The sequence below is a fragment of the Protopterus annectens genome, chromosome 16.part0 (genome assembly GCF_019279795.1).
Source record: "Protopterus annectens isolate FY-2018-M chromosome 16.part0, PAN1.0, whole genome shotgun sequence".
Classification (NCBI taxonomy): domain Eukaryota; kingdom Metazoa; phylum Chordata; order Ceratodontiformes; family Protopteridae; genus Protopterus; species Protopterus annectens.
The window spans coordinates 114,188,521-114,212,218 of record NC_056750.1 but is presented as its reverse complement, the minus strand read 5'-3'; the positions used below and the strand labels follow the sequence as shown (position 1 = coordinate 114,212,218).

Here is a 23,698-nt window from a genome sequence, read left to right as displayed (position 1 = left end):
GATACATAACTCTCCTAAACAGTGTGCCACTCAACAAAAGCCCCTAAGGCAAAACAGCATGCCCAACATACTAGTCATAAGTGACTCGATAGTGAGGCACACTGATATCCCACTCACTAGGTTGAATAAGGAGAAAGTAACAGTCAGCTGCTTGTCAGGTGCCACGATCAACCACATAATGCACGCACTCAGGTCCCTCAACAATAGGTACAAATAAGACTCTGTCATTGTACATGTGGGTGTGAATGATCTGAGACATACCTCCCTGGACTACATGAAAAGAGTCATGGAGGAGCTCTCGGATTATGTACCCAGGTGGGTATGACCCTAGCCCTGAGCATTCTGCCATCAGCCAGAATGATACCACAGTACAAGCAGAAAATGATTGATTTCTACAATTTGCTAAGTTTTTGGTGTCATTCTAAGGGGATCCAGCATCTGTCTGGGATGACATGATTGACAGACTTCAATGCTTTGAGAGAGATGGCCTGCATCTGTCACCTCTGGGCTTCCGGATACTGGCCAAGGCTCTTGCCACCCATATAGTGCCTTTTTTAGGCAGTGTTCCAAAGACCAAATTACCACTGTAACAACTACAAACAATTGCAATCTGAGGGTCATGCTGCTCAATGCTAGAAGTCTAAATCTCAAAATGCACTCGCTTGAAGCACTCCTTAAAATGGAGAACATTGACATTTGTGCTGTAACAGAGACCTGGTTCAAGGCAGCAGAAAGCAACCCTACATTACCAAGCTATAACTCATTCCACACCTTTCGGCCTCAGAACTTGGACCAAAGCTCCAAAGGCGGTGGTGTTTCCATATCCATAAAAGGATGTGCACACCTCCAGACTGGTAGCCCAACATAATGGATCAGAGATACTTCAGGTGCAGCTAACACTGGGTAAGACAGCTATTCAGGTTGTGGTCTGCTATAGGTCCCCAACCATGTCCCAAGACTCACACTCCATGTTTCTAAGTACCCTAGAGGAGATTAGGGTCCAACCTAACACTCTCATACTGGGCAACTTCAACTACCCCTCCATTAACTGGGAAAACTACTCATGTACCAATACACTTGCCCAACGTTTCCTGGAATTCATTAATTCCAATGCCCTGGACCAGCTCGTTCTTATCCCCACTAGAGGTAATAACATCCTTGACCTGGTCATTACTACCATGGGCGACCGTTGCTCTACACCAATAGTCAACTCATCCCTGGTTAGAGCCGACCACAAACTAATCACCTTGGAAATCCATAACCCTCCCACCCCCACAAAGGTAACCACCATGAAAAGCTAACTTTGGGCTCCTAAAACAGAGGTGGCTAACTTCATGGCACCCATACAAATGGAGAATATTTGCATGACCACCGAATCATATACCAATGCACTGTATGAACACATACACAAATGCATGGATCTCACCATACCCAGTGGAACCAAGATGCTGTCCTCCAAAAAAAGGAAGCCAATCTGCTGGTCCCCTGCCATAAACAAACTCTACAACAGGAGGAGAAAACTGATGCGGAATAAGGTGAAGTCCCAAGACTGAAAAAACTCCCTTATCAGCCTCAACAAAAAGATGAGATCCCTCATCAAATCCTCTAAAGCTAGCTATGAAAACAGAACTGCAGCAGATAGTAAAGACAACCACAAGGCTTTCTATAGTTATGTAAAGAACCTCCATGGCAATACCCAGATTTGCTTTGAGCTACTGCACAATGGTACCTCCTATACTGAGCCAACAGATATTGCCAGTATGCTGGCCGACAGATTCAGTGCCAACTTTACCCCCCCCAAGGACTAATCACAATACCAGTAGATCGCCAGGCACCCAGTATTACTGCTGCACAGGTTAAAACAGCACTGTCCAAGGCCAAGAATACAGCTTCTATGGGACCTGACAATATCCTTGGCTGTTTTTCTACATGAACTACAGAGTAAACTAGCACCTCACCTGTGTGTCCTGTTCAATCATAGCTTTGTCCCTATTGAATGGCGTACTGCTACAGTCATCCCTCTCCACAAAGGAGGAGCGACTACAGACCCTGGGAGCTACCGTCCCATTAGCCTGATGAGTCTGATATGCAAAGCTATGGAACGCATCATCATGGACCTAATAAACAAGGATACAGGGGAATCTCCAAACTCTGGATCCCACACAGTTTGGTTCTGTGAAGGATAGATCATGCCTGCTGAACTTGGTCAACTTCTTTGAGTCAGTCACCAGAGCTGTGGATGAAGGCAAGGTGGTTCATACAGCCTACCTTATTCTGGCCAAGGCCTTTGATACCATTCCCACTCATGAATAATAGAAAAACTCACTAAGCTAGGCATCAACATCTATATCACTAGGTGGGTTGCAAACTGGCTCACAGATAAAACCCACAGTGTGAAAGCAGACTCCAAGTCAGACTGCCGACTAGTCATGAGTGGAGTCCCACAGTGTTCAGTCCTGGGTCCTCTCCTGTTTGGCATCTACTTCTCTGAAGTCCAGACCAACACGCAGGGACTCTGTCTGACAAAGTTCACAAATGATTGCAAGTTGGGAGCTATTATTAACTCCCCAAGTGATGTTGACATCCTACAGAATGGCCTCACTGAGACCAACGACTGGTGTCAGAACCATGGCCTTAAGCTCAATGCCAAAAAATGTGTCGTCGTCCCCTTTGGGAAAAACCTGGTTCCCATGAATTACCATGTTGATGGCAGTCCACTAAACACAGAAGGCGTTATAAGACATTTGGGAACACATGTTGACAGCAACCGCTCTCATTTGATCACCACATTGCCACTGTGGTCAGAAAGTTCTTCTAAGTGGGACATCTCATTACTAAGGGTTTTGCATCCAGGAAGAAAGAGGTCATTGTCTCCTTCTACTCTTCCCTCATTCGGCCAATCATAGAGTACAGTGCCCCATTTGGGGTGTACCTCACTAGACACCTGCAACAACTGGAGAGGCCATACAAGTACCTCACAAAGAGGATCCTTGGCCTTAAACACTTGTCCTATATGGACAGACTCAAAAAACTCCCAACTATTCTCTGTCTCATATCGCCTACTTAGAGGCGATTTCAGCTTGACTTACAAAGCCATGTCTGACCCAGCTCTGTTAGAAATGCTACATCTAAAGAAATCCCAATCCCTCCACACCACATGCTCCAGAGACCTCAATCTCATTACCACAATCAACAGAACATACTGGAGGGACTACCCATGCATTGGAATAGACTTCCATACATGTCAAGCAGAGCATCTCACTGACCCTCTTCAAGAGAAATCTTGATGAGTGGGTGGGAAATAGAAAATTCACCCCAGGGATAATTCCAGTGGCTCTACTCGACAGAGGCAGTGGGAATTAAGGTCGGGTGGCAAAAATGCCAGAGTAATCATATGGCTAGGCTTGTAAAGGCCCCAGGGCCATTAACCCAGTACACACCTATTAACAAGCTAAGAACCTTTTTTTTTTTTTTTTACAGAAAAGCAGCTAAAACAGAACAGCATAAAAAACTTAAAAACAATTCAAATGCAGTGCAAACTAGCACACTTGAGTGTGTAGCAATATTAAAGTGTTTTTTTTTTACCTGACGGATAGCTGACTGTGACCTTTTTCTTATTCAAGCTGGTGAGAGGGATATCTGTGTGTCTCACAAATGAGTCGTCTATGACTAAGATGTTAGTTTTTGTGTTATGCCTTAGGGGCTTGACTTGTGAGACACTGGCATGTGATATATTATGTATACTATGTTCTGCAGAGAATGTATTATGTGAAGCATGTTTGTGTTTGGGAGTTCTCTGATGTTTAGGTAAGCTTCTTGTAAGGACATCTGCATACGTAGGTTTATGTGTTGTTGGTTTGGTAGGTGCAGGAGGTGAGGTGTGCAAGCTAACAACCTGCTTAGTATCAGACGGACTGACTGGTAAGCAGGAGAGCCTGGATTCTATGTTCGTAATATAAATGCCTCTCTCGCATAATGAATTTGTGTGGACAAGAACTGGGTTATCAGTATACATGAAGCAATTGTTACATTGCCTCAGAATGCCCATGTCGACCAGGCTTGCTGGAGAAAGTGTGGGAAATTGTCCATCCATAATGGTAGGTAAGTTGATGTGGTCAGAAAACAGGTAGAGGACAGGAAGGAACAGGTAAAGTAGATGACAGAAGAAGTGGACAAAAAAATATGAAGGGCTAGTGGGTAGGAACTGTGTTGGTACCTCAGGAACTTCACTGAATGTATCACCTTGTCAGTGAGGGACAGTCACTGACAGGTGATGGGTCCCCTTCAGTTGATCGAACTTTTAAAAGTTCAAAGCGCATATGGCTGAGACCATATGATTGAACTTTTAAAAGTTCGAACGGTCTGAATGGAGATCCACGTATAGTGCGGAATGGGAAGATTTCCCTTTTCTGCAATGTAGTGCAATCTCAGAATTGGCATATTTAAGTAGTGGGGGTGTGTGGGGGGGTGCTACAAACATTTAGTTTTGCTTTTGTTTTTTTTTTTTATGTTCAAAGTTTTAAATGTTCAATTGTATGGTCTCGGCCATATGCGCTTCGAACATTTAAAAGTTCGATCTACTGAAGTAGATCCCAGGTGATACACTGTTGTATTAAAGCATGTTTGGTTATATAATCAAAACGTTTTTGATTTAAAAGCCCGCATTTTGAATGCATCTTTAATTTCTGAACTGGAGTTGGGACCCTCTGTTATACAGATTGTCAAATAGTGGAATGATAGAAGCAAATTAATGCATATCTAGGTTTCATATACCCACATTTCCCCATCTTCTTTTAAGGAGCTGAACAAACAAAAATCCCACTTAAACAAAAATCAAGGATCTAAAGGAAATGACAGCAGGGCGATTCTTTGAAACAAAGCAAGAGAGGTTGCCCCCCCCCCCCCTGCAAAGAAATGACTATGCCAAGTCACAAAGCACCCATACTCCCCCTTTCTGTCCTTCCATTTCTTCCTCGTTCCCCCATGCTCTCTCTCTCAACCCTGCATTCTGGCCACAAAGAGTTTCAGGCAAATGGGTTTTGAGAATACCTCAGAGAGGATACATTTAGCTGTGGGTAGAAAATCCTTTCCATTTCAGGGGAGTTTCCCCACACCCACCAGACCAGACAAGAGCTATTTCCTGCAGTGCTTCATCACGTGGTAGGAGCAAAGGTCACAGAACCAGTACTTGATACATAAAAGTAAAGGATTTTATTCCAGAATCTTTTTGATTCCAAATAATGGAGTACTCCTGGAGATCCATCCTTAATGTGTCTTTTCTAAACAGCTTTGTAAAAATTACAAAATTCAAGATGCTCACCTTACAGTCGGTTCTAGCACTGTGGAATTGGCCAAGGGCAATTACCACAAGCTTCCTCACAGATGGGGTCTGCTCACACAGCATCAGGGGCAAATAAATTGCAAAGGATGGTCTAGATGATCCTATTTTGATAACTTTTCGGCACCTGTTCCCTAAGAATATGCGGCAGGTATTTAAGGAGGCAAGAAAACCTGCAGGAAGTCCTAAATTTACTAGTGAAGATGTTTTCTAGGTGGTGCCTATCCAATAACAGGGGTCTTGGAAGGGTATCGACTCATCTGGTTTTGAAAATTTTGTGTGAATTACTTAGAGATGGTTTGTCGTATGCTTCTATAAAAGTGCATCTTGCAGCCATCTCAGCTTGTCTGCCTATGAATCCCCTTCTTCTTTTTTATGGTCAAAAGGTTTATGAAAAGAGTATTGCACAAACAACACCCCCCTTGAATGTAAATTCCTCCTCCCTGGGATCTCAACTTTGCTCTTGAAAAAATTGACCTTACCTTCTTTTGAACCTGGATCTCAGGTTGATTTACGGCTCATTACTTGGAAGACTCTTACTCACTGACCTGACATCTGCAAGGCTAGTCTCTCAGCTGCAAGCTCTCATGGTGGGCCACAACTCTATCTGATTTTTCACAACGAAAGGTTATCCATCCATCCAACCTCAACCCCGTTTCTCCATTTTGCACATGGGGTCGGGGTGTCACTTCAACAGTGACAATCATCTCAAGCACACACACTCGCACTTACAGCCAATTTAAAGTGCCCAATCCACCTAATGCATGTCTTTGGAATGTGGAAGGAAACCAGAGCACCTGGAGGAAATCCCCTTGACCACAGGGAGGACATGCAGACTCCGCATAGAAGGCACCCCAGCCGAGAACAGAACAGGAGAACCTCTTGCTGTGAAGTGACAACACACATACAAGGACAGGTTATGTTACACATTAATCCGTCATTCGTGCCTAACGTTTCTGTACTTACCTTGAATGAAGCCATCAATCTCCTAGTGTTCTATCCTGATCCAAAAAATAAGGGAGAAAAGATTCTACATTCCTTTGATGTGCACACACAATTCAGGTACTACTTTGACAGAATAAAGCCCTTTAAAAAGCTGAATAGCTGTTAACCTCCTATACAAGGGGTCTAAAATGGTACACCTGTCTCTTAAGAAAACTATTGCACAATGATTGTCTACTACTACTGTTTCTTGTTACTCCCACCATGGTAAATGTTTTCCAAGCATGGTTAAGGCTCACTTGACTAAGGCCTTATCCTTTTTGATGGCATATTAGAAACGGGATGGACTCAAGAAGCATTCTAGAGGCAGCAACCTGGTCCTCTGTTCAGACCTTCACAAAGCACAGCAAACTGAATTAATTAAGTCCAAAGCAGGCTTTGCTAGGAACAATCTCCAGGAGCTCCTGGATCCTTATTCTTCCACTTCCCATATAGGGTTAGCTTTGGGAATCTACCCAAAATGCCACCAAGGCAGTGGGAATTCTACTGCCCATCTTGGGTACTTCATCTCCATCACCTCTAGCTTCCTGAATTGCTCTGCCTTTACTGTCCAGGTGTCTGTACCATACAGTAGTACTGGTCATATTTCTGTTTTGTACACCTTACTTTTCTGTTTCTTTGGCATTTTGTCAGACACTACCCCTGACACTCTGTGCATGTTGGCTGCAGCCCCACTGATTCTAACCCTGACCTTCTCATTCAGACTTCCCTTCTCAACCACCCCTCCCAAATACCTGAAGCTGTTACTCTGTTCCACTCCTTTCTAGTCTAGCTCCGTTCTCAGCTTTTCCTAATTTCCTCCCATTTGCTACCACAACAGTCTTATCTGCACTCAGTTTCATCCCATGTACCTTCAGTTTTGCACTCCATTCCCCTATCCTTTTCTGAAGTTCTTGCTCAGAATCTGCTTGTAGATGCCACATCATCTGCATACAGCAACTTTGCTGAACTGTCCACTCTAACCTGTTTGCTATTGTAGTCCATAACTAGCATGAACAGCAAGTGAGCTCAGAGCTGAAACCTGAAGCACACCCACTCCCACTGGAAACCCCTCTCTGAGACCAAACACTGTTTGTACTTGAGTCATTGGGTCCTTCATCATAACCTGCAGTAATTCTACCAATGTTTCTGTGACTTTGAACCACTGCAGGACTGCCCAAATCAAACTTCTTGGGACCTTATCATATGCTTTCTGAAAGTTTAGGAATTCCTGTTTGGACTCCTTCCTCATCTCTAGCTTCATCTCAACTATCTATTTCACTGCAAATGTCGGGTCAGTTGTGCTGCATCCTGATCTGAATCCGAATTGCTCATGACCCATCTTACTATCTTTTTCTCTGCGTATTCATTTATCAGTAACCCTCTCCAGAATTTTCATGCAGTGTAACAGAAGTCTGATACCTCTGTACTGCCCACAGTTGTGAATGTCCCCTTTGTTTTTGAACACTGGCACTAGTATTCTTATTATTCAGTCATCTGTGATACGCCTTTCTCGCTGTGCTGCCATGCATACCTTCAGGAGCCATTTCTCCCCTATGTTGTCCAGCATCTTGATCATGTCCACTGTGACCACTTCTGTTTTCCCTGACATCATTTTTCTTAGTGTTGTTCTTATTTATTCTAGAGTTGGGTCCTCCTCTTCTTTCATAGTAGGTTGTATCTGTGGCAGTACAGCTTCTGTGGGGTTTTCTTCATTCAGAAGCTGCTGGAAGCATCTTGCTTTTCATGACCTGTGGACCGGTGAGTGGGTTGTTGTCACTTATAAAGGATGTCTGATTGTCGTCTTTATTGTTCAGTCTTTGCCTTGCAATCCACTGGAATATCTTTGTACCATATACTGAGTAATTTCTGAGATGCTGGTAGAGTGCCTCTAATGCCTTTTTCTTTGCCATTGCAACTCATCTCTTAGCTTGTTTGTTAGTCAACTAGTATTCCTTCTTAGACTGACCCATCTTTTCTGTCTCTCACTTTTTCTTGCACTCCCTCATTCTTTTGGAATTCCTGGACTCCTACATTCCAGTACCAGCCTTCTTATGTAACTTGCTTCCATCTCAGCTGCATATCTGTTGTATAGTTTTCATACATGCCATTTTGAGGAGCTGCCTCTCTTCTTCAACTCCATCTATTTACTCTTCCTCCTGAGGTGCTTGAGCCCTGAGTAATTCCTTGACCTCTTGTGCTTTCTCTCCAGTAAACTTCCAGGTCCCCAGCCTAGACTCTGTTGACCTTAGAACCTTCTCTGTCCACTGCCTGCAGCTGATTGTGGCAACCAGTGATTTATGTTGTGTGCTGACTGTTTCACTGGGGATGACTTTGCAATCACTGCTGTTTCTTTACTAGGGGAAAGTCAACCCGAGTTACATGTTGGCCACTCTTGTATGTTATTTTAAGACTATCTCTTTTGCTCAACCATGCTTTAGCTACCATCAAGCCATTTACCAGCCAGAAGTTTAGAATGGCCTCTCCTTATTTCTGTTGCCCCACCCATGTGGATCTGGGCAGTCCTCATATTGTGTTCTGTCTGTCCAGATATGTGAATTCTGTTCACCTATTATCAACATCAATTCCTGTTGTCCTGCTTTATCTAGTAGGATCTGTAACATCTGTCTGACTTCATTCTTTTCCTCAATATCACAACCCTGCTATAGGTGGATATTACGAATACTGCCCTATCCTTTCACTGCAGTCTGACTGGCATGAGTCTGTTACTAATTCTGGTGACGTCCTTCACTGTCCTCTAAAGCCTTTCCCTCACCACAATTCCCACACCATTTTTAGCCTGCCCTCCTCCCGAGTGGTGAAGTTTGGATCCAAAGCCAAGTGGCTTTGCTGCACTGCCCTTCTATCTTGTCTCCTGGAATCATAAAATGTCCAGCCTGCGCCTTACCATCATGTCATCCACTTCCTAGCTGCATCCTGTCAGTGAACCCATACTGAGTGTAGCAATCCTTAGTTCATGTTTAGCAGGCTGATTGGGTTTGACATCCAGTATTTTCAGTTGATTAGAATCTTTTAATGGAGATTTGGTTTTAGGGGGCAGGGCAATACATCACTCTGAGGTATAATCATTTGCTTTGGGTGACAGCTCTGACAGCAAAGAAAATTCTCACTAAATGATGAAAATCGTGGGGATTGCCTAAGTTGAAAGAAGTGGAAAATCAGTTACCCAGCTGTTACCTGATAAGGAAAATGTTATTAAGGGGGGGTGAGGAGTTTTACAACCAAATGCAATTTATGGCTATGAAATGGAGGTGAGAAGAGGGTTGAGGAAGTAAGGATTGGTCAGGAATCAGAAGAATATACATGAAGCTGTTACTAGGAAGCTGGGATAATGGGAAACAGAAGATAACATAGAAAGATATAGCCTGCATGGGGAGTGTTCTCTCCTTGGAGCCTACCTTCTTGATGCCTTTAGGGTGTACTGTGATTTTTGTTTTTTTTTTTTGTTTTAAGGCTGTGTTTTTGACTTGAAGGGAGGAGGTGTTCATTGATTGTTGTGGGTTGTTTTGTCTCTGGAGGATTTTAAACATCATGGGGAATGGGAGGTATTAGACACTGGACTGCATGTCTGAATTATCTGGAATTGTATTTTTTTGTGTGTGTGGGCATGCGCACACGTGTATATGTGTGTGTATTTGTGTGTGCACATGTGTATGTGTACTTGTCTGTGTGTGTGTGTGTGTGCACTAATGATGCTACAAATGATAAATAAACTTGTTGGCAAAAAAGGAGAAGCAAAATCACATTGTCAACAAAGATCTGTACATTCAAAGCTGTACTTTTCCAAATAGTAACATATAGCTGGGAAAGTTGGAATATAAGTAAGGCTGTGCACTATAAAATCAATGCTTTTAAATTGTGGTGTTGGAGAAAGCTTGTCAAAGATCTATGGATTGCAAGAAGATGAAATCAGCAGATACTTAATAAAATGAACCAAGACTGTTCACTGGAAAGTGTGCTAGTAAAACTAAAGCTCAGATATGGCCACATAATGTGACCAGAGAAGGGGCAGCAGAGGCTCGGATGGATGGATGGATGTATGGATGGATGGAGGGACAGTAGGACCAAAGTAATGAATGTGAATTTGCAAAAATGTAAAGAAGCATTTGTTGAATGATAAGCCTTGTATCCCAAAGTCCTTCAGATCACAGAGGTGTACTTGAGTAAATGACTAAAACACCAGTTAATATTACCAAGGATTAGTGTACAGTGAGTAACAGGTATAGACTGCAAATTACTAAAGTAGTTATCATGTTCATCAGGAGACTTTGACAGGAGCTGTACTTAGCAATAATATGTTAACTGGCTTGATTTAGTGTGCATAAAATGTGCAGGAGTCCCAAATCTGGGTCAAGGGAGATTAGGGGTGAGGTAATGGTGGTCCCAAATCTCTATCACAAGGGATTTGGAGTAAGGTAATGGGGGGGGGGGGCAAATCTGTGTCACAGTGTGTTTGGAGTGAGGTAAAAGAGATCCCAAATCTGCACTACCATGGATTTGGAATGAGGTAACTGGGGTCCCAAATCTGTGCCATGATGGATATGGAGTGAGGCAACTGGGGTCCCAAATCTGTGCCACGATGGATTTGGAATGAGGTAACTGGGTCCCAAATCTGTGCCGTGACTATTTGGAGTGACGTAACTGGGGTCCCAAATCTGTGTCATGATGGATTTGGAGTGAGGTAATTGGGATCCCAAATCTGTGCCCTGATGGATTTGGAGTGAGGTAAGAGGGGATATATAAGAATACCTTCTCACTGCTACCAGATGATCTGAACAAGTCCTCCGATATGGAGAAAGTGTTAATAGTACAGTGAAACCAACTTTCGTTAATGACACATATATGCACAAAAGTGTAATTAAGGAGGGGTGAAGGGGGCAGCCTCTCTGGGTACAAGGCGTTAGAGGGCACAACTGGTAATAGTACAGTACTGGCATTTATTTCCATATCGGCATTTCTGAATGCCTCTACAGAAATTAATTTACTGTCAGGACTGAAGTGTTTGTTTACCTGTTTCATGTGTGGTATACATTTTAGCAAGCCATTTGCTATACTTTTTGCTACAATTTTTAAAAGCAGAAAAGACGTTTTTTTTTTTTTTTTTTTTTGGTGAGGAGCACCAGAGTGGAGAAGGATCCTTTTTTCCCTCAGTTTAGATTGAGGGATGCAAACAGGTCTACCTTGCTGGGAATGGAGCAATGACCATTTTTTGCTCCTCAACCTGCAGGTTCCCAGACCCAAGAATAGTACTGGATATTAGCCAGCTACTGCTCTGTATGTGCATGTGTTCAAGTCTCAGGAAGGTCTCAGGTCAGGAAATATTTTGTTCAGATTCCTAGTGTGGAACAGTGCTGCCTTAACGTAGGTCTGACTGTAATTTACTAGGTTGGAATGTCCAAGAAGTTAACCTTACCTAAAAAGGTACTATAGAAGAAAAAGTCTTAGCCAATATGTGGAAACATTAGGAGAGAGATAGAGAGATGCAGGCCATCCCTGGTGAAACAGGCTGGTCTGTCAGTATTATATGAAAAGAAGCCAGTTTCCATACCTCTCAACTGTCTTGACTTCTGCAACTTATACAATGGTAATTCAATAAAGGTGTTTAAAAACAGAGGTCTTAGCTTTAACATATATGAGAACCAGTGTCCATATCATAAGGGTAAGGATGTCATTATAACCAACATCTCACTGGATAGACATAAACTGATAAAGCTTATCAGAAGTTGTACCTCCAAAGCAGCTCACTAACCTCCTTAAAAACAAGTTTATGATAGTGGTTGCTAACATAAAGTCAGAATGATCTTGCTTGGGCACTTAGGTGCAGTCCACTGACCTACATAATTCCATCGCTCACAAACTAATATAACTGCACAGTTTAGATCAACAGCTGTACAACCCAGACTGACAAATAAATGGAGAGGGAATGTATTATAGTGTGGATATTAGCTTAGAGCCACAAGCTACTTGATTATTGCTACAGTGGCTATATAAACAGCTGAGACCCATTATATACTTAAGAGTAAAGTACATCTCTTACTTCTGGATGTCAATAGATTTAGAGTCCCTGATATTTTCATCAGACAAGACCTTCATAAAATACTTCCCTGACAAATCCCAGTTAGCGTTATGTTAGTTCAAGCACATTAAAAATGTATGGAATATAGGTAAGACTTCTTTTGAGAATAAACGTCAATCCCCTGTGTATCCTAAAACATTATGGAGTAACATAAACAAGATGTTGCTTCCAGCTTCCCAAACCCCACATTTGTTGGACAAAGAGAGTTAGCTAATTAATAATAGGTACGTTCACAAAGCAATACACAGCAGCCCTTGCAATTTACCTATAAACTAATGCAAGTCATAACACTGATGTTACCATCCCCTTCTGGCTAAAAGAACTTGGTATGTAAAGTCAGGAAATTCCTTTGTAAAAGCAAATGCTTGGCATCTGCAGACTCTGATTGTATTCTACCTAAATTCATCAAAGTAGCTGTTTTTCACTGACAGGAACATAAGAGACGGTATGGTTGTTAGCACTGTGGAAAGAGGCTTGCCTTATAGCTCTGTGCAAGGGTAGAACATCTATAAAACTACCAATCACAGACCTTTTGATATTGCAAGCACAACAGGTATGACCCCGGAATGTTGTCAGCTTAACTTTCCTAAGATTAAAGAATACTTTGTGGACACACTGTCTTTCAGAAGGATGACTGGAAGGGTATCTGCAAATGTGTCCCTAGATAAACCTGCTTTGCCCTTCTAAAAATGGGGGTATAGTCTAAGGATGAGAACTGAAAAGGTGCAAATGATCTCTGGACTCACTTTTCTTGCAATTCCTATGATACTATGATATTAAACAGGGAGGGTCTGTCTTTGATGATGGCCCAAGGTTAAGAGATTTTCAGTGCCCAGATTAATGAGGTTTAAGATAATACATATGAAGCTAGTGAGACTTATGGGTCTATAGTCACCGGGTTCTGGGCTTGTGCCACCCTTTTATAATAGCATTGGAATGGCTATTTTCTAGGCTACAGCAATATAACCAGTGAAGAAGTTTAGTTTTAAAAAAAACTTATGTAAGTGTTTAGAAAGCCCATTTTTTGTATTGGTAATCAGGAAACTGTTATGTTATCACAGCCTGTGGATGAGGTGTTTTATCTTTGAGAATCTTAAGAGGACTTCTATCATAGTAATTACAGGAGATGGCTGGGACTTCATAATTTGTGGATTATTTGTAACTGTGACTGGAGTAAACTTTGCACTAAATTTACCAGATAATATTTTAAATACTTCCTTTGGACAGAGAGGGCAGTATTGTTGTGGACAAATGCTAAACATTACTGGGTGTTTGTTCTTAAAATCCTAATATAAAGAAATATTTATAGTTATTTTTGGTTTCAATGTCTATTTTAAGTTAATATTCAACTGTAAACTTCCTAATTGTAAAGGCACTATTTTTTTTAATTGTGTGCATAATATATGTAGAATGAGGCCTCTTTTAAGCATTACATTATTCCTTTCTCTTGTTACAAAATTTATTTATACTGACATTTCTTCATAGGGATTTATTTTTAATTTTCTTGTTATATTTGGTGCAAACAGGGACTTGCCTTATCACTACAGCTATTTAAGAAGGAGTAGAAGACATGCAGAAGGTGGATTGGACACTCTAAATTGGCCCTAGGTGTGAGTGTGTGCGTGTGTGTGCCTTCTGTGGAAGGTTGGGCGCCGGACTAGCAGCTCGACACTGTAAAACTCCACTGCCAATCATGAGCGGACAGATGATCCGCTGTGGCGACCCCTAACTGGGAAAAGCCAAAACTAGAAGAAGTCAGAGGCAGCAACTTTAGCAAAGGGAACCATCGCAGGATTACAGCAGAACTTGTTTATAGCATGAAGTGGCTGAATGATTGCTTTTGTGAAGTCCATAAACACAGAGCTATTTGTAAAAGTACCACCAGTTTTAAAAGAAAAGGTCATTGATTTATGATTTGATTTAAAGAGGGAAAACAATGCACAGTAAAGTGTGTAGGAAATGGCCATATTTGTGAGAGCAAGATCAATGTTATCTGAATGCCTAACAGGATTGTTAAATATTAGTACAAGGAAGTTAACATTCGTAATGACAAAAAAGCACTGGGCATACTGACCAGTGGCAGTATAGGTCAGCCAACTTACTGATGGATAGCTGAAGTCCCAATAGGAAGATATTGGTTTTAATAAGGATTTTAAACAAGGTGTTAAGGTAGCTGTTATGGGCATAGAGGGTGCTGTATCGCTAACTTTGAAGTGTATCAGTCTTGTCTGTGTTGTTTGGAAATCTAGGAAATGATAGCTAGTAAATCCAGGAAAAGTGATCGTACTTTCATCACGTTATCTCAGTAACGGCAAATTTGTGAATGTGCTCAACTTGCAGGAGAACGTGAAGTTCAGGCTTTTTTTTTTTTGCTAAGACTATGGGCATTGAACACACCACTTTAGTGTGCCCCAAATTAGAAATGGTTAAGTTGCAATGTCCAGCAGAAGGAGTCTGCTTAAAAATACACTTTAGGACATCAAAGTATTTAACTAGAATATGAAAACCTTGGTAAGAGAAATACAGACTGACTCTGGCAAAGCAGACAGGCTTGACAGCTCTCTTGCCCAAGCTGATACGTAGTGGATTCCACTAGAATTACATCAGATATGTAGTCAATTATTGAAGCCAATTATCTTGACTTTGGAACTCAGCAGCAATGTGGGTAATAGCATAATACCATTCAAGATTAGTATCCTTCCTGCCTTGGATACATGCATAGCAAGCTAAATCTTACTCTTCTACATGTCCGTTTGGGTAGAATGCGTTAACCACAGTCATTACTACATAAAAGAGAAGCAAGACCTAGCAGACAGAGAGCAACAGCATACACACTCACTACACACATATATATATATATATATATATATATATATATATATATATATAATATGGGTCTACCTTATATTTATATATATATATATATATATATATATATATATATATATATATATATATATATATATAAATATTGTGAGTGGTTATAAAAAGTTTGCACACACCTGTTAAAATTCCAGGTTTTTGTGATATAAAAAAAAATGAGACCACAATAAATCATTTCAAAACTTTTCCCACCTTTAATGTGACCTATAACCTGTACAATTCAATTGAAAAATAAACAAATCTGTTAGGGGGAAAAATATAAAAAATAAAAAAGTACAATAAGCTGGTTGCATAAGTGTGCACATCCTTAAACTAATACTTTGTTGAAGCACCTTTTGATTTAATTACAACATTCAGTCTTCTTGGGTAGGAGTCTGTCAGCATGGCACATCTTGACTTGGCAATATTTACCCACTCTTCCTTGCAAAAGTGCTCCAAATCTGTCAGATTGCGAGAGCATCACTTGTGTACAGCCCTATTCAGGTCACACCACAGATTTTCTATTGACTTTAGGTCTGGGCTCTAGCTGGGCCATTCCAAAACTTTAATTTCCTTCTGGTGAAGCCATTCTTTTGTTGATTTGGATGTATGCTTGGGGTCATTGTCGTGTTGAAAGGTGAAATTCCTCTTCATCTTCAGCTTCCTAGCATACACCTGAAGGTTTTGGGCCAAAACTGACTGGTATATGGAACTGTTCATAATTCCCTCCACCTTGACTAAAACCCCAGTTCCAGCTGAAGAAAAGCAACCCCAAAGCATAATATTGCCACCACCATGCTTCACCGTGGGGATGGTGTTTTTTTGGTGATGCGAAGTGTTGATTTTGCACCAAGCGTACCTTTTGGAATTGTGACAAAAAGTTCAACCTTGGTCACATTTTCCCACATGAGGTCTAATTTTTTTATATGACAAAAAACTGGCATTTTAACAGGGGTGTGTAAACTTTTTATTTCCACTGCATACAGACACGCACACACACACACACACACACACACACACACACACACACACCTATCCATGCATCCATCCACAACCCCTTTTTCCCATTTTTGCACATGGAGTTGAGGTGTCATATCAAAAGTGAGAATCTTCTCCATTCAATCTATAGGGGGTACTATGTTTAGCCAAAACTATCTTTGGTCTGCTTCTATTTAGTCAACACAAGATCCCACAGTTCTCTGGGTTGGGGATATGCCCTTTCTTTGATACTGTGTAATCCGGGAGTTCGTATATATAATCAACATGAAGGTTGCGTCGGGGTGCAGGAGGGCTTGTCCTCTTGCAAAAATCATTTTTGATTTTTTTGTTTACTTTCAGTTTTGCATGCCTGAGGTTACTGCTACCGTCTATGATAAGTAGCATTTTGATGTTCCCCGTTTTCAAGATTTTGTTCACTGACTGAATCAACAGGCTGGCTATTGGCCACAAGGTACATGACTGTAAGAAGAACCCTCTTTCAGAAGAGATTTATTGTCAACATTGCCCTTCTCACAATATTAGACTGTACTAGGGAAAAAATAAAAAAATGGCCAAGTAATAGAAAACCTTTCTCGAGCTGTCAAAATAATTCATTATCCAGTCATACCTTCTACTAAATAGGTTAGTAACTCTCAGGACAATCCAAACTGTAAAGGAATTAATTGAAAGACAGAAAATACAGGGTGAGATCAGGGAAAAAAGATGCTCCTTGGCGTTCCTTAGTGATAGAGGTAGACCCCAAAGATCAGACCTAGGGTATGTACCTAGTCTGCAAATATGTGCTGATCTGGTGGTTGTAACGTATGCTAATGCTGAAAGCAAATTTTGGAGGCAAGAGATCCACACTGGGGTGCAAAGGAAACTGAGGCCTGATTTTTTCCCCGTTCTGGACAAAAGGGGTGAGCTCTCCTCTTCTACGTGACCTAATCTTGTCACGTCTATATTGTTTTCTAGACTCTGCTATGGTTGCATCGTGTGTATCAGTTTAAGAGTAGGAAACTTAAACACACTTAAACATGTTTACAATAAATGTGCAAGAATGTTTGTTAGCCATTCAACCTCCATCCTTTTAGCAAACTTGACTCCCTTTGTGCAGACAAAAGTTAAGCTCAGTGTTACATCTCTTTACCTTTCATATATTGCAGCTTCTACTGTTATATCTCAGTCTTGAATGGTATATACTTCCTAGAAATTTTAGAGCCACTGAAAATTAATTTACTAAAACAAACCAGAAGTTAAAATTCATTTAATGATGCTCTAGTAAAATTCTGTTGGCAAAATCTTGAAAAAACTACTTAGTGGACTTGAAGGTGCAATCAACAAATCTGGATTTTTAACACTTGACTGACTTGACTTATTTAGTCTTGCATACCAAGTTAAGTACATTTTCATTCAGCTTATAATATATGCACTATAATCTGTCTGTATCTGTCTCTGCAACATACAATTCAACAGCATCTGGTATATGTGTACACATGCGATCTGTATAACATTTGATGTTTACCAGTGAAACATTTTGTTGAAATTTCTAATATCCATTTCATAATCTAACCAGTTAATACCTATCTTTCTATATTAACTTTAATATATGTATGTATTTATTATGTATTTTACTCCTCAGGTCTCTGTTGAAAACTGGCTACAATCCAGTCATTAAAATATTAATAAATAAAAATAGACAGATAAACAGAGAGGGGGAAACAACAAAACCTACTTTTCTAACATCAGTCTCAGTGCCTCCAGTTATTATTTTTCTTCTTTCCCATTGTAATGTAAAGTGTTATTTTTTAATGAAGTATGTTTAATTTTGTCACAACATAGCCGCATGCCATGCAGAGCTGCCATCCTGGTGCTCTGTGACTATATGCCAAGCAGAGCTGTCATCCTGGAGCTCTGTGGCTACATGCCATGCAGAGCTGATATCTTGGTGTTCTGTAGCTACAACCTATGCAGAGTTGATATCCTGGTGTTTTGTGGCCACATGCTATGCAGAGCTGATATACTGGTGTTCTGTGGCTACATGCCATGCACAGCTGACATCCCGATGCTCTGTGCCCACATGCCATGCACAGCTGATATCCCGGAGTTCTGTGGCTACATGCTAAGCAGAGCTGATGTCCTGGTACTCTGTGCCTACATGCAATGCACAGCTGATATCCTGGTGTTCTGTGGGTGCATGACATACACAGCTGATTTCCTGGTGTTTTCTGGCTAAATGCCATGCAAAGGTGATATCCTAGTGCTCTGTGGCTACATACCATGCAGAGCTGATATCCTGGTGTTCTCTGGCTACATGTTATGCACAGCTGATATCCTGGTGCTCTGTGACTACATGAGATGCACAGCTGATATCCTGGCGTTCTGTCGCTACATGCCAGGCAGACCTGATATCCTACTGCTCTGTGGCTGCATGCCATGCACAGCTGATATCCTGGTGTCCTGTGGCTACATGCCATGCACAGCTGATATCCTGGTGTCCTGTGGCTACATGCCATGCACAGCTGATATCCTGGTGTTCTGTGCCTATATGCCATGCACAGCTGGTATCCCAGAGTTCTGTGCCTACATGCTATGCAGAGCTGATGTCCTGATGCTCTGTGCCTACATACAATGCACAGCTGATGATCTGGTGTTCTGTGGGTACATGACATGCACAGCTGATATCCTAGCATTTTCTGACTACATGCCATGCAGAGGTGATATCCTGATGCTTTGTGGCTACATACCATGCAAAGCTGATATCCTGGTGTTCTCTGGATACATGCTATGCACAGCTGATATCCTGGTGCACTGTGGCTGCATGCCATGCACAGCTGATATCCTGGCATTCTGTGGTTACATGCCATGCACAGCTGATATCCTGGTGCTCTGTGCCTACATTCCATGCACAGCTGATATCATTGGTGGTATGTGGCTACGTGAGATGCATAGCTGATATCCTGGTGGTCTGTGGCTACATGCCATGAACAGCTGACATCCTGGTGTTCTGTGCCTACATGCCATGCACAGCTGATAACCTGGTATTCTGTGGCTACATGCTATACAGAGCTCATATCCTGGTGCACTGTGGCTACATGACATGCACAGCTGATATCCTGGCACTCTGTCATTGCATGCCATGCACAGCTGATATCTTGGTGGTCTGTGGCTACATGCCATGCAGAGCTGACATCCTGGTGTTCTGTGGCTACATGCCATACGCAGCTGATATCCTGGTGGCCCGTGGCTACATGAGATGCATAGCTGATATCCTGGTGCTCTGTGGCTACATGCCAAGCACAGCTGATATCCTGTTCTGTGGCTACATGCCATGCAGAGCTGACATCCTGGTGTTCTGTGCCTACATGCCATGCACAGCTGATATCCTGGTGTTCTGTGGCTACTTGCTATGCAGAACTGAGATTTTGGTGTTCTGTAACTATATGCCATGCAAAGCTGACATCCTGTTGTTTTGTGGCTACATGCCATGCAGAACTGATATCCTGATGTTCTGTGGCTACATGCTATGCACAGCTGATATTCCAGTGCTCTGTGACTACATGCCATGGCACAGCTGATATCCTGGTATTCTGTGCCTACATGCCATGCAGAGCTGATATCCTGGTGCTCCCTGGCTACATGCCATGCAGAGCTGATATCCTGGTGCTCCGTGGCTACATTCCATGCAGAGCTGATATCCTGGTGCTTTGTGGCTACATTCCATGCGGAGCTGATATCCTAGTGCACTGCGGCTGCATGCCATGGAGAGCTGATATCCTGGTGTTCTGCAGCTACATGCCAGCAGAGGTGATATCCAGGTGTTCTGGGGTTACATGCCATGTAGAGATGATATCCTGGTGCTCTGTGCACAGCTGTGTCCTGGTGTTCTGTGGCTACATGCCATGTACAGGTGATATCTTGGTGTTCTGTGGCTACATACCATGCAGAGCTGATATCCTGGTGTTCTGTGGCTACATGCCATGCACAGTTGATATCCTGGTGTTCTGTGGCTACATGCAAGGCAGACTTGATATCCTGGTGCTCTGTGGCTACATGCCATGCAGAACTGATATCCTGGTGTTCTGCAGCTACATGCCATGCAGAGGTGATATCCTGGTGTTCTGTGGCTACATGCCATGCAGAGAAAATATCCTGGTGTTCTGTGGCTACATGCCATGCTGACCTGATATCCTGCTACTCTGTGGCTGCATGCCAGGCGCAACTGATCTCCTGGTGTTCTGTGGCTACATGCCATGCAGTACTGATATCCTGACGTTCTGTGGCTACTTGCTATGCAGAGCTGATATCCTGGTGTTCAGTGGCTACATGTCATGCAGTACTGATATCCTGGCATTCTGTGGCTACATGCTATGCAGAGCTGATAACCTGGTGCTCTGTGGCTACATGCCATGCAGAGCTGATATCCTGGTGTTCTTTGATTACATGCCATGCAGAGCTGATATCCTGGTGGTCTGTGGCTACAAGCCATAGAGAGCTGATATGCAGGAGCTCTGTGAGTACATGCCATGCAGAGCTGATATCTGGGTGTTCTGTGGCTACATGCTATGCAGAGTTGACATCCTGGTGCTCTGTGGCTATATGCCATGCACAGCTGATATCCAGGTGCACTGTGGCTACGTGCCATGCAGAGCTGACATCCTGGTGTTCTGTGGCTACATGCCATGCAGAGCTGATGTCCCGGTGTTCTGTGGCTGCATGCTATGCAGATCTGATATCCTGGTGTTCTGTGGCTACATGCTATACAGATCTGATATCCTGGTGTTCTGTGGCTATATGCCATGCAGAGCTGATATCCGGGTGCACTGTGGCTACATGCCATGCAGAGCTGATATCCGGGTGTTCTGTGGCTATATGCTATGCAGAGCTGACATCCTGGTGTTCTGTGGCTACATGCTATGCAGATCTGATATCTGGGTGTTCTGTGGCTACATGCTATGCAGATCTGATATCCTGGTGTTCTGTGGCTACATGCCATGCACAGCTGATATCTTGGTGCTTTGTGCGCACATGCCATGCACAGTTGATATCCTGCTGCTCTGTGGCTGCATGCCATGCACAGCTGATATCCTGGTATTCTGTGGCTACATGCCTTGCACAGCTGATATCCTGGTGTTCTGTGCCTGCATGCCATGCACAGCTGATATCCTGGTGTTCTGTGACTACATGCCATGCACAGCTGTTATCCTGGTGTTCTGTGGTTACATGCTATGTAAAGCTGATATCCTGGTGCTCTGTGGCTACATGCCATGCATAGCTTATATCATGGTGCTCTGTGGCTACATGTCATGCAGAGCTGATATACTGATGTACTGTGGCTACATGCTATGCAGAGCTGATCTCCTGGTGCTCTGTGGCTACATGCCATGCACAGCTGATATCCTGGTGTTCTGTGGCTACATGCTATGCAGAGCCGATGTTCTGGTGCTCTGTGGCTACATGACATATACAGCTGATATCCTGGTGCTCTGTCGCTACATGCCATGCACAGCTGATATCCTGGTGCTCTATGGCTACATGCCATGCACAGCTGGTATGCTGGTAATCTGTGGCTACATGCCATGCAGAGCTGATATCCTGGTGCTCCATGGCTACATACCATGCAAAGCTCATATCCTGGTGCTCCGTGGCTACATGCCATGCAGAGCTTATATCCTGGTGCTCTGTGGCTACATTCCATGCAGAGCTGATATCCTGGTGCTTTGTGGCTACATTCCATGCAGAGCTGATATCCTAGTGCACTGCGGCTGCATGCCATGGAGATCCGATATCCTGGTGTTCTGCAGCTACATGCCATGCAGAGGTGATATCCTGATGTTCTGTGGCTACATGCCATGTAGAGATGATATCCTGGTGCTCTGTGCACAGCTGTTTCCTGGTGTTCTGTGGCTACATGCCATGCAGAGCTGATATCTTTGTGATCCATGTCTACATGCCATGTAGAGGTGATATCCTGGTGCTCTGTGGCTACATGCCATGCAGAGCTGATATCCTGGGGTTCTTTAGCTACATGCCATGCAGAGGTGATACCCTGGTGTTCTGTGGCTACATGCCATGCAGAGAAAATATCCTGGTGTTCTGTGGCTACATGCCATGCAGACCTGATATCCTGCTACTCTGTGGCTACATGTCAGGCACAGCTGTTATCCTGCCATTCTGTGGCTACATGACATACACAGCTGATATCCTGGTGTTCTGTGGCTACATGCCATGCAGTACTGATATCCTGGCATTCTGTGGCTACTTGCTATGCAGAGCTGATATCCTGGTGTTCTGTGGCTACATGCCATGCAGTGCTGATATCCTGGCGTTCTGTGGCCACATGCTATGCAGAGCTGATATCCTGGTGCTCTGTGGCTACATGCCATGCAGAGCTGATATCCTGGTGTTCTTTGATTACATGCCATGCAGAGCTGATATCCTGGTGGTCTGTGGCTACAAGCCATAGAGAGCTGATATCCAGGAGCTCTGTGAGTACATGCCATGCAGAGCTGATATCCAGGTGTTCTGTGGCTACATGCTATGCAGAGCTGACATCCTGGTGCGCTGTGGCTATATGCCATGCACAGCTGATATCGGGTGCACTGTGGCTACATGCCATGCAGAGCTGACATCCTGGTGTTCTGTGGCTACATGCCATGCAGAGCTGATATCCCGGTGCTCGGTGGCTGCATGCTATGCAGATCTGATATCCTGGTGTTCTGTGGCTATATGCTATACAGATCTGATATCCTGGTGTTCTGTGGCTACATGCCATGCACAGCTGATATCTGGGTGCATTGTGGCTACATGCCATGCATAGGTGATATCCGGGTGTTCTGTGGCTACATGCTATGCAGAGCTGACATCCTGGTGTTCTGTGGCTACATGCTATGCAGAGCTGACATCCTGGTGTTCTGTGGCTACATTCCATGCAGAGCTGATATCCCGGTGTTCTGTGGCTACATGCTATGCAGATCTGATATCCTGGTGTTCTGTGGCTACATGCCATGCACAGCTGATATCCTGGTGCTTTGTGTGCACATGCCATGCACAGCTGAAATCCTGCTGCTCTGTGGCTGCATGCCATGCACAGCTGATATCCTGTTCTGTGGCTACATGCCTTGCACAGCTGATATCCTGGTGTTCTGTACCTGCATGCCATGCACAGCTGATACCCTGGTGTTCTGTGCCTACATGCCATTCACAGCTGTTATCCAGGTGTTCTGTGGTTACATGCTATGTAAAGCTGATATCCTGGTGCTCTGTGGCTACATGCTATGCATAGCTGATATCCTGATGCTCTGTGGCTACATGTCATGTAGAGCTGATGTACTGGTGTGATGTGGCTACATGCTATGCAGAGCTGATCTCCTGGTGCTCTGTGGCTACATGCCATGCACAGCTGATATCCTGGTGTTCTGTGGCTATATGCCATGCAGAGC

General features: G+C 43.1%; 1 protein-coding gene across 2 annotated transcripts in view; it reads right to left on the bottom strand.

The window, feature by feature from the left end:
- Positions 1-23,698, bottom strand: part of LOC122790808 (protein mono-ADP-ribosyltransferase PARP14-like) — a 566,888-nt gene that overhangs the window by 107,827 nt on the left and 435,363 nt on the right. The window lies entirely within an intron of this gene.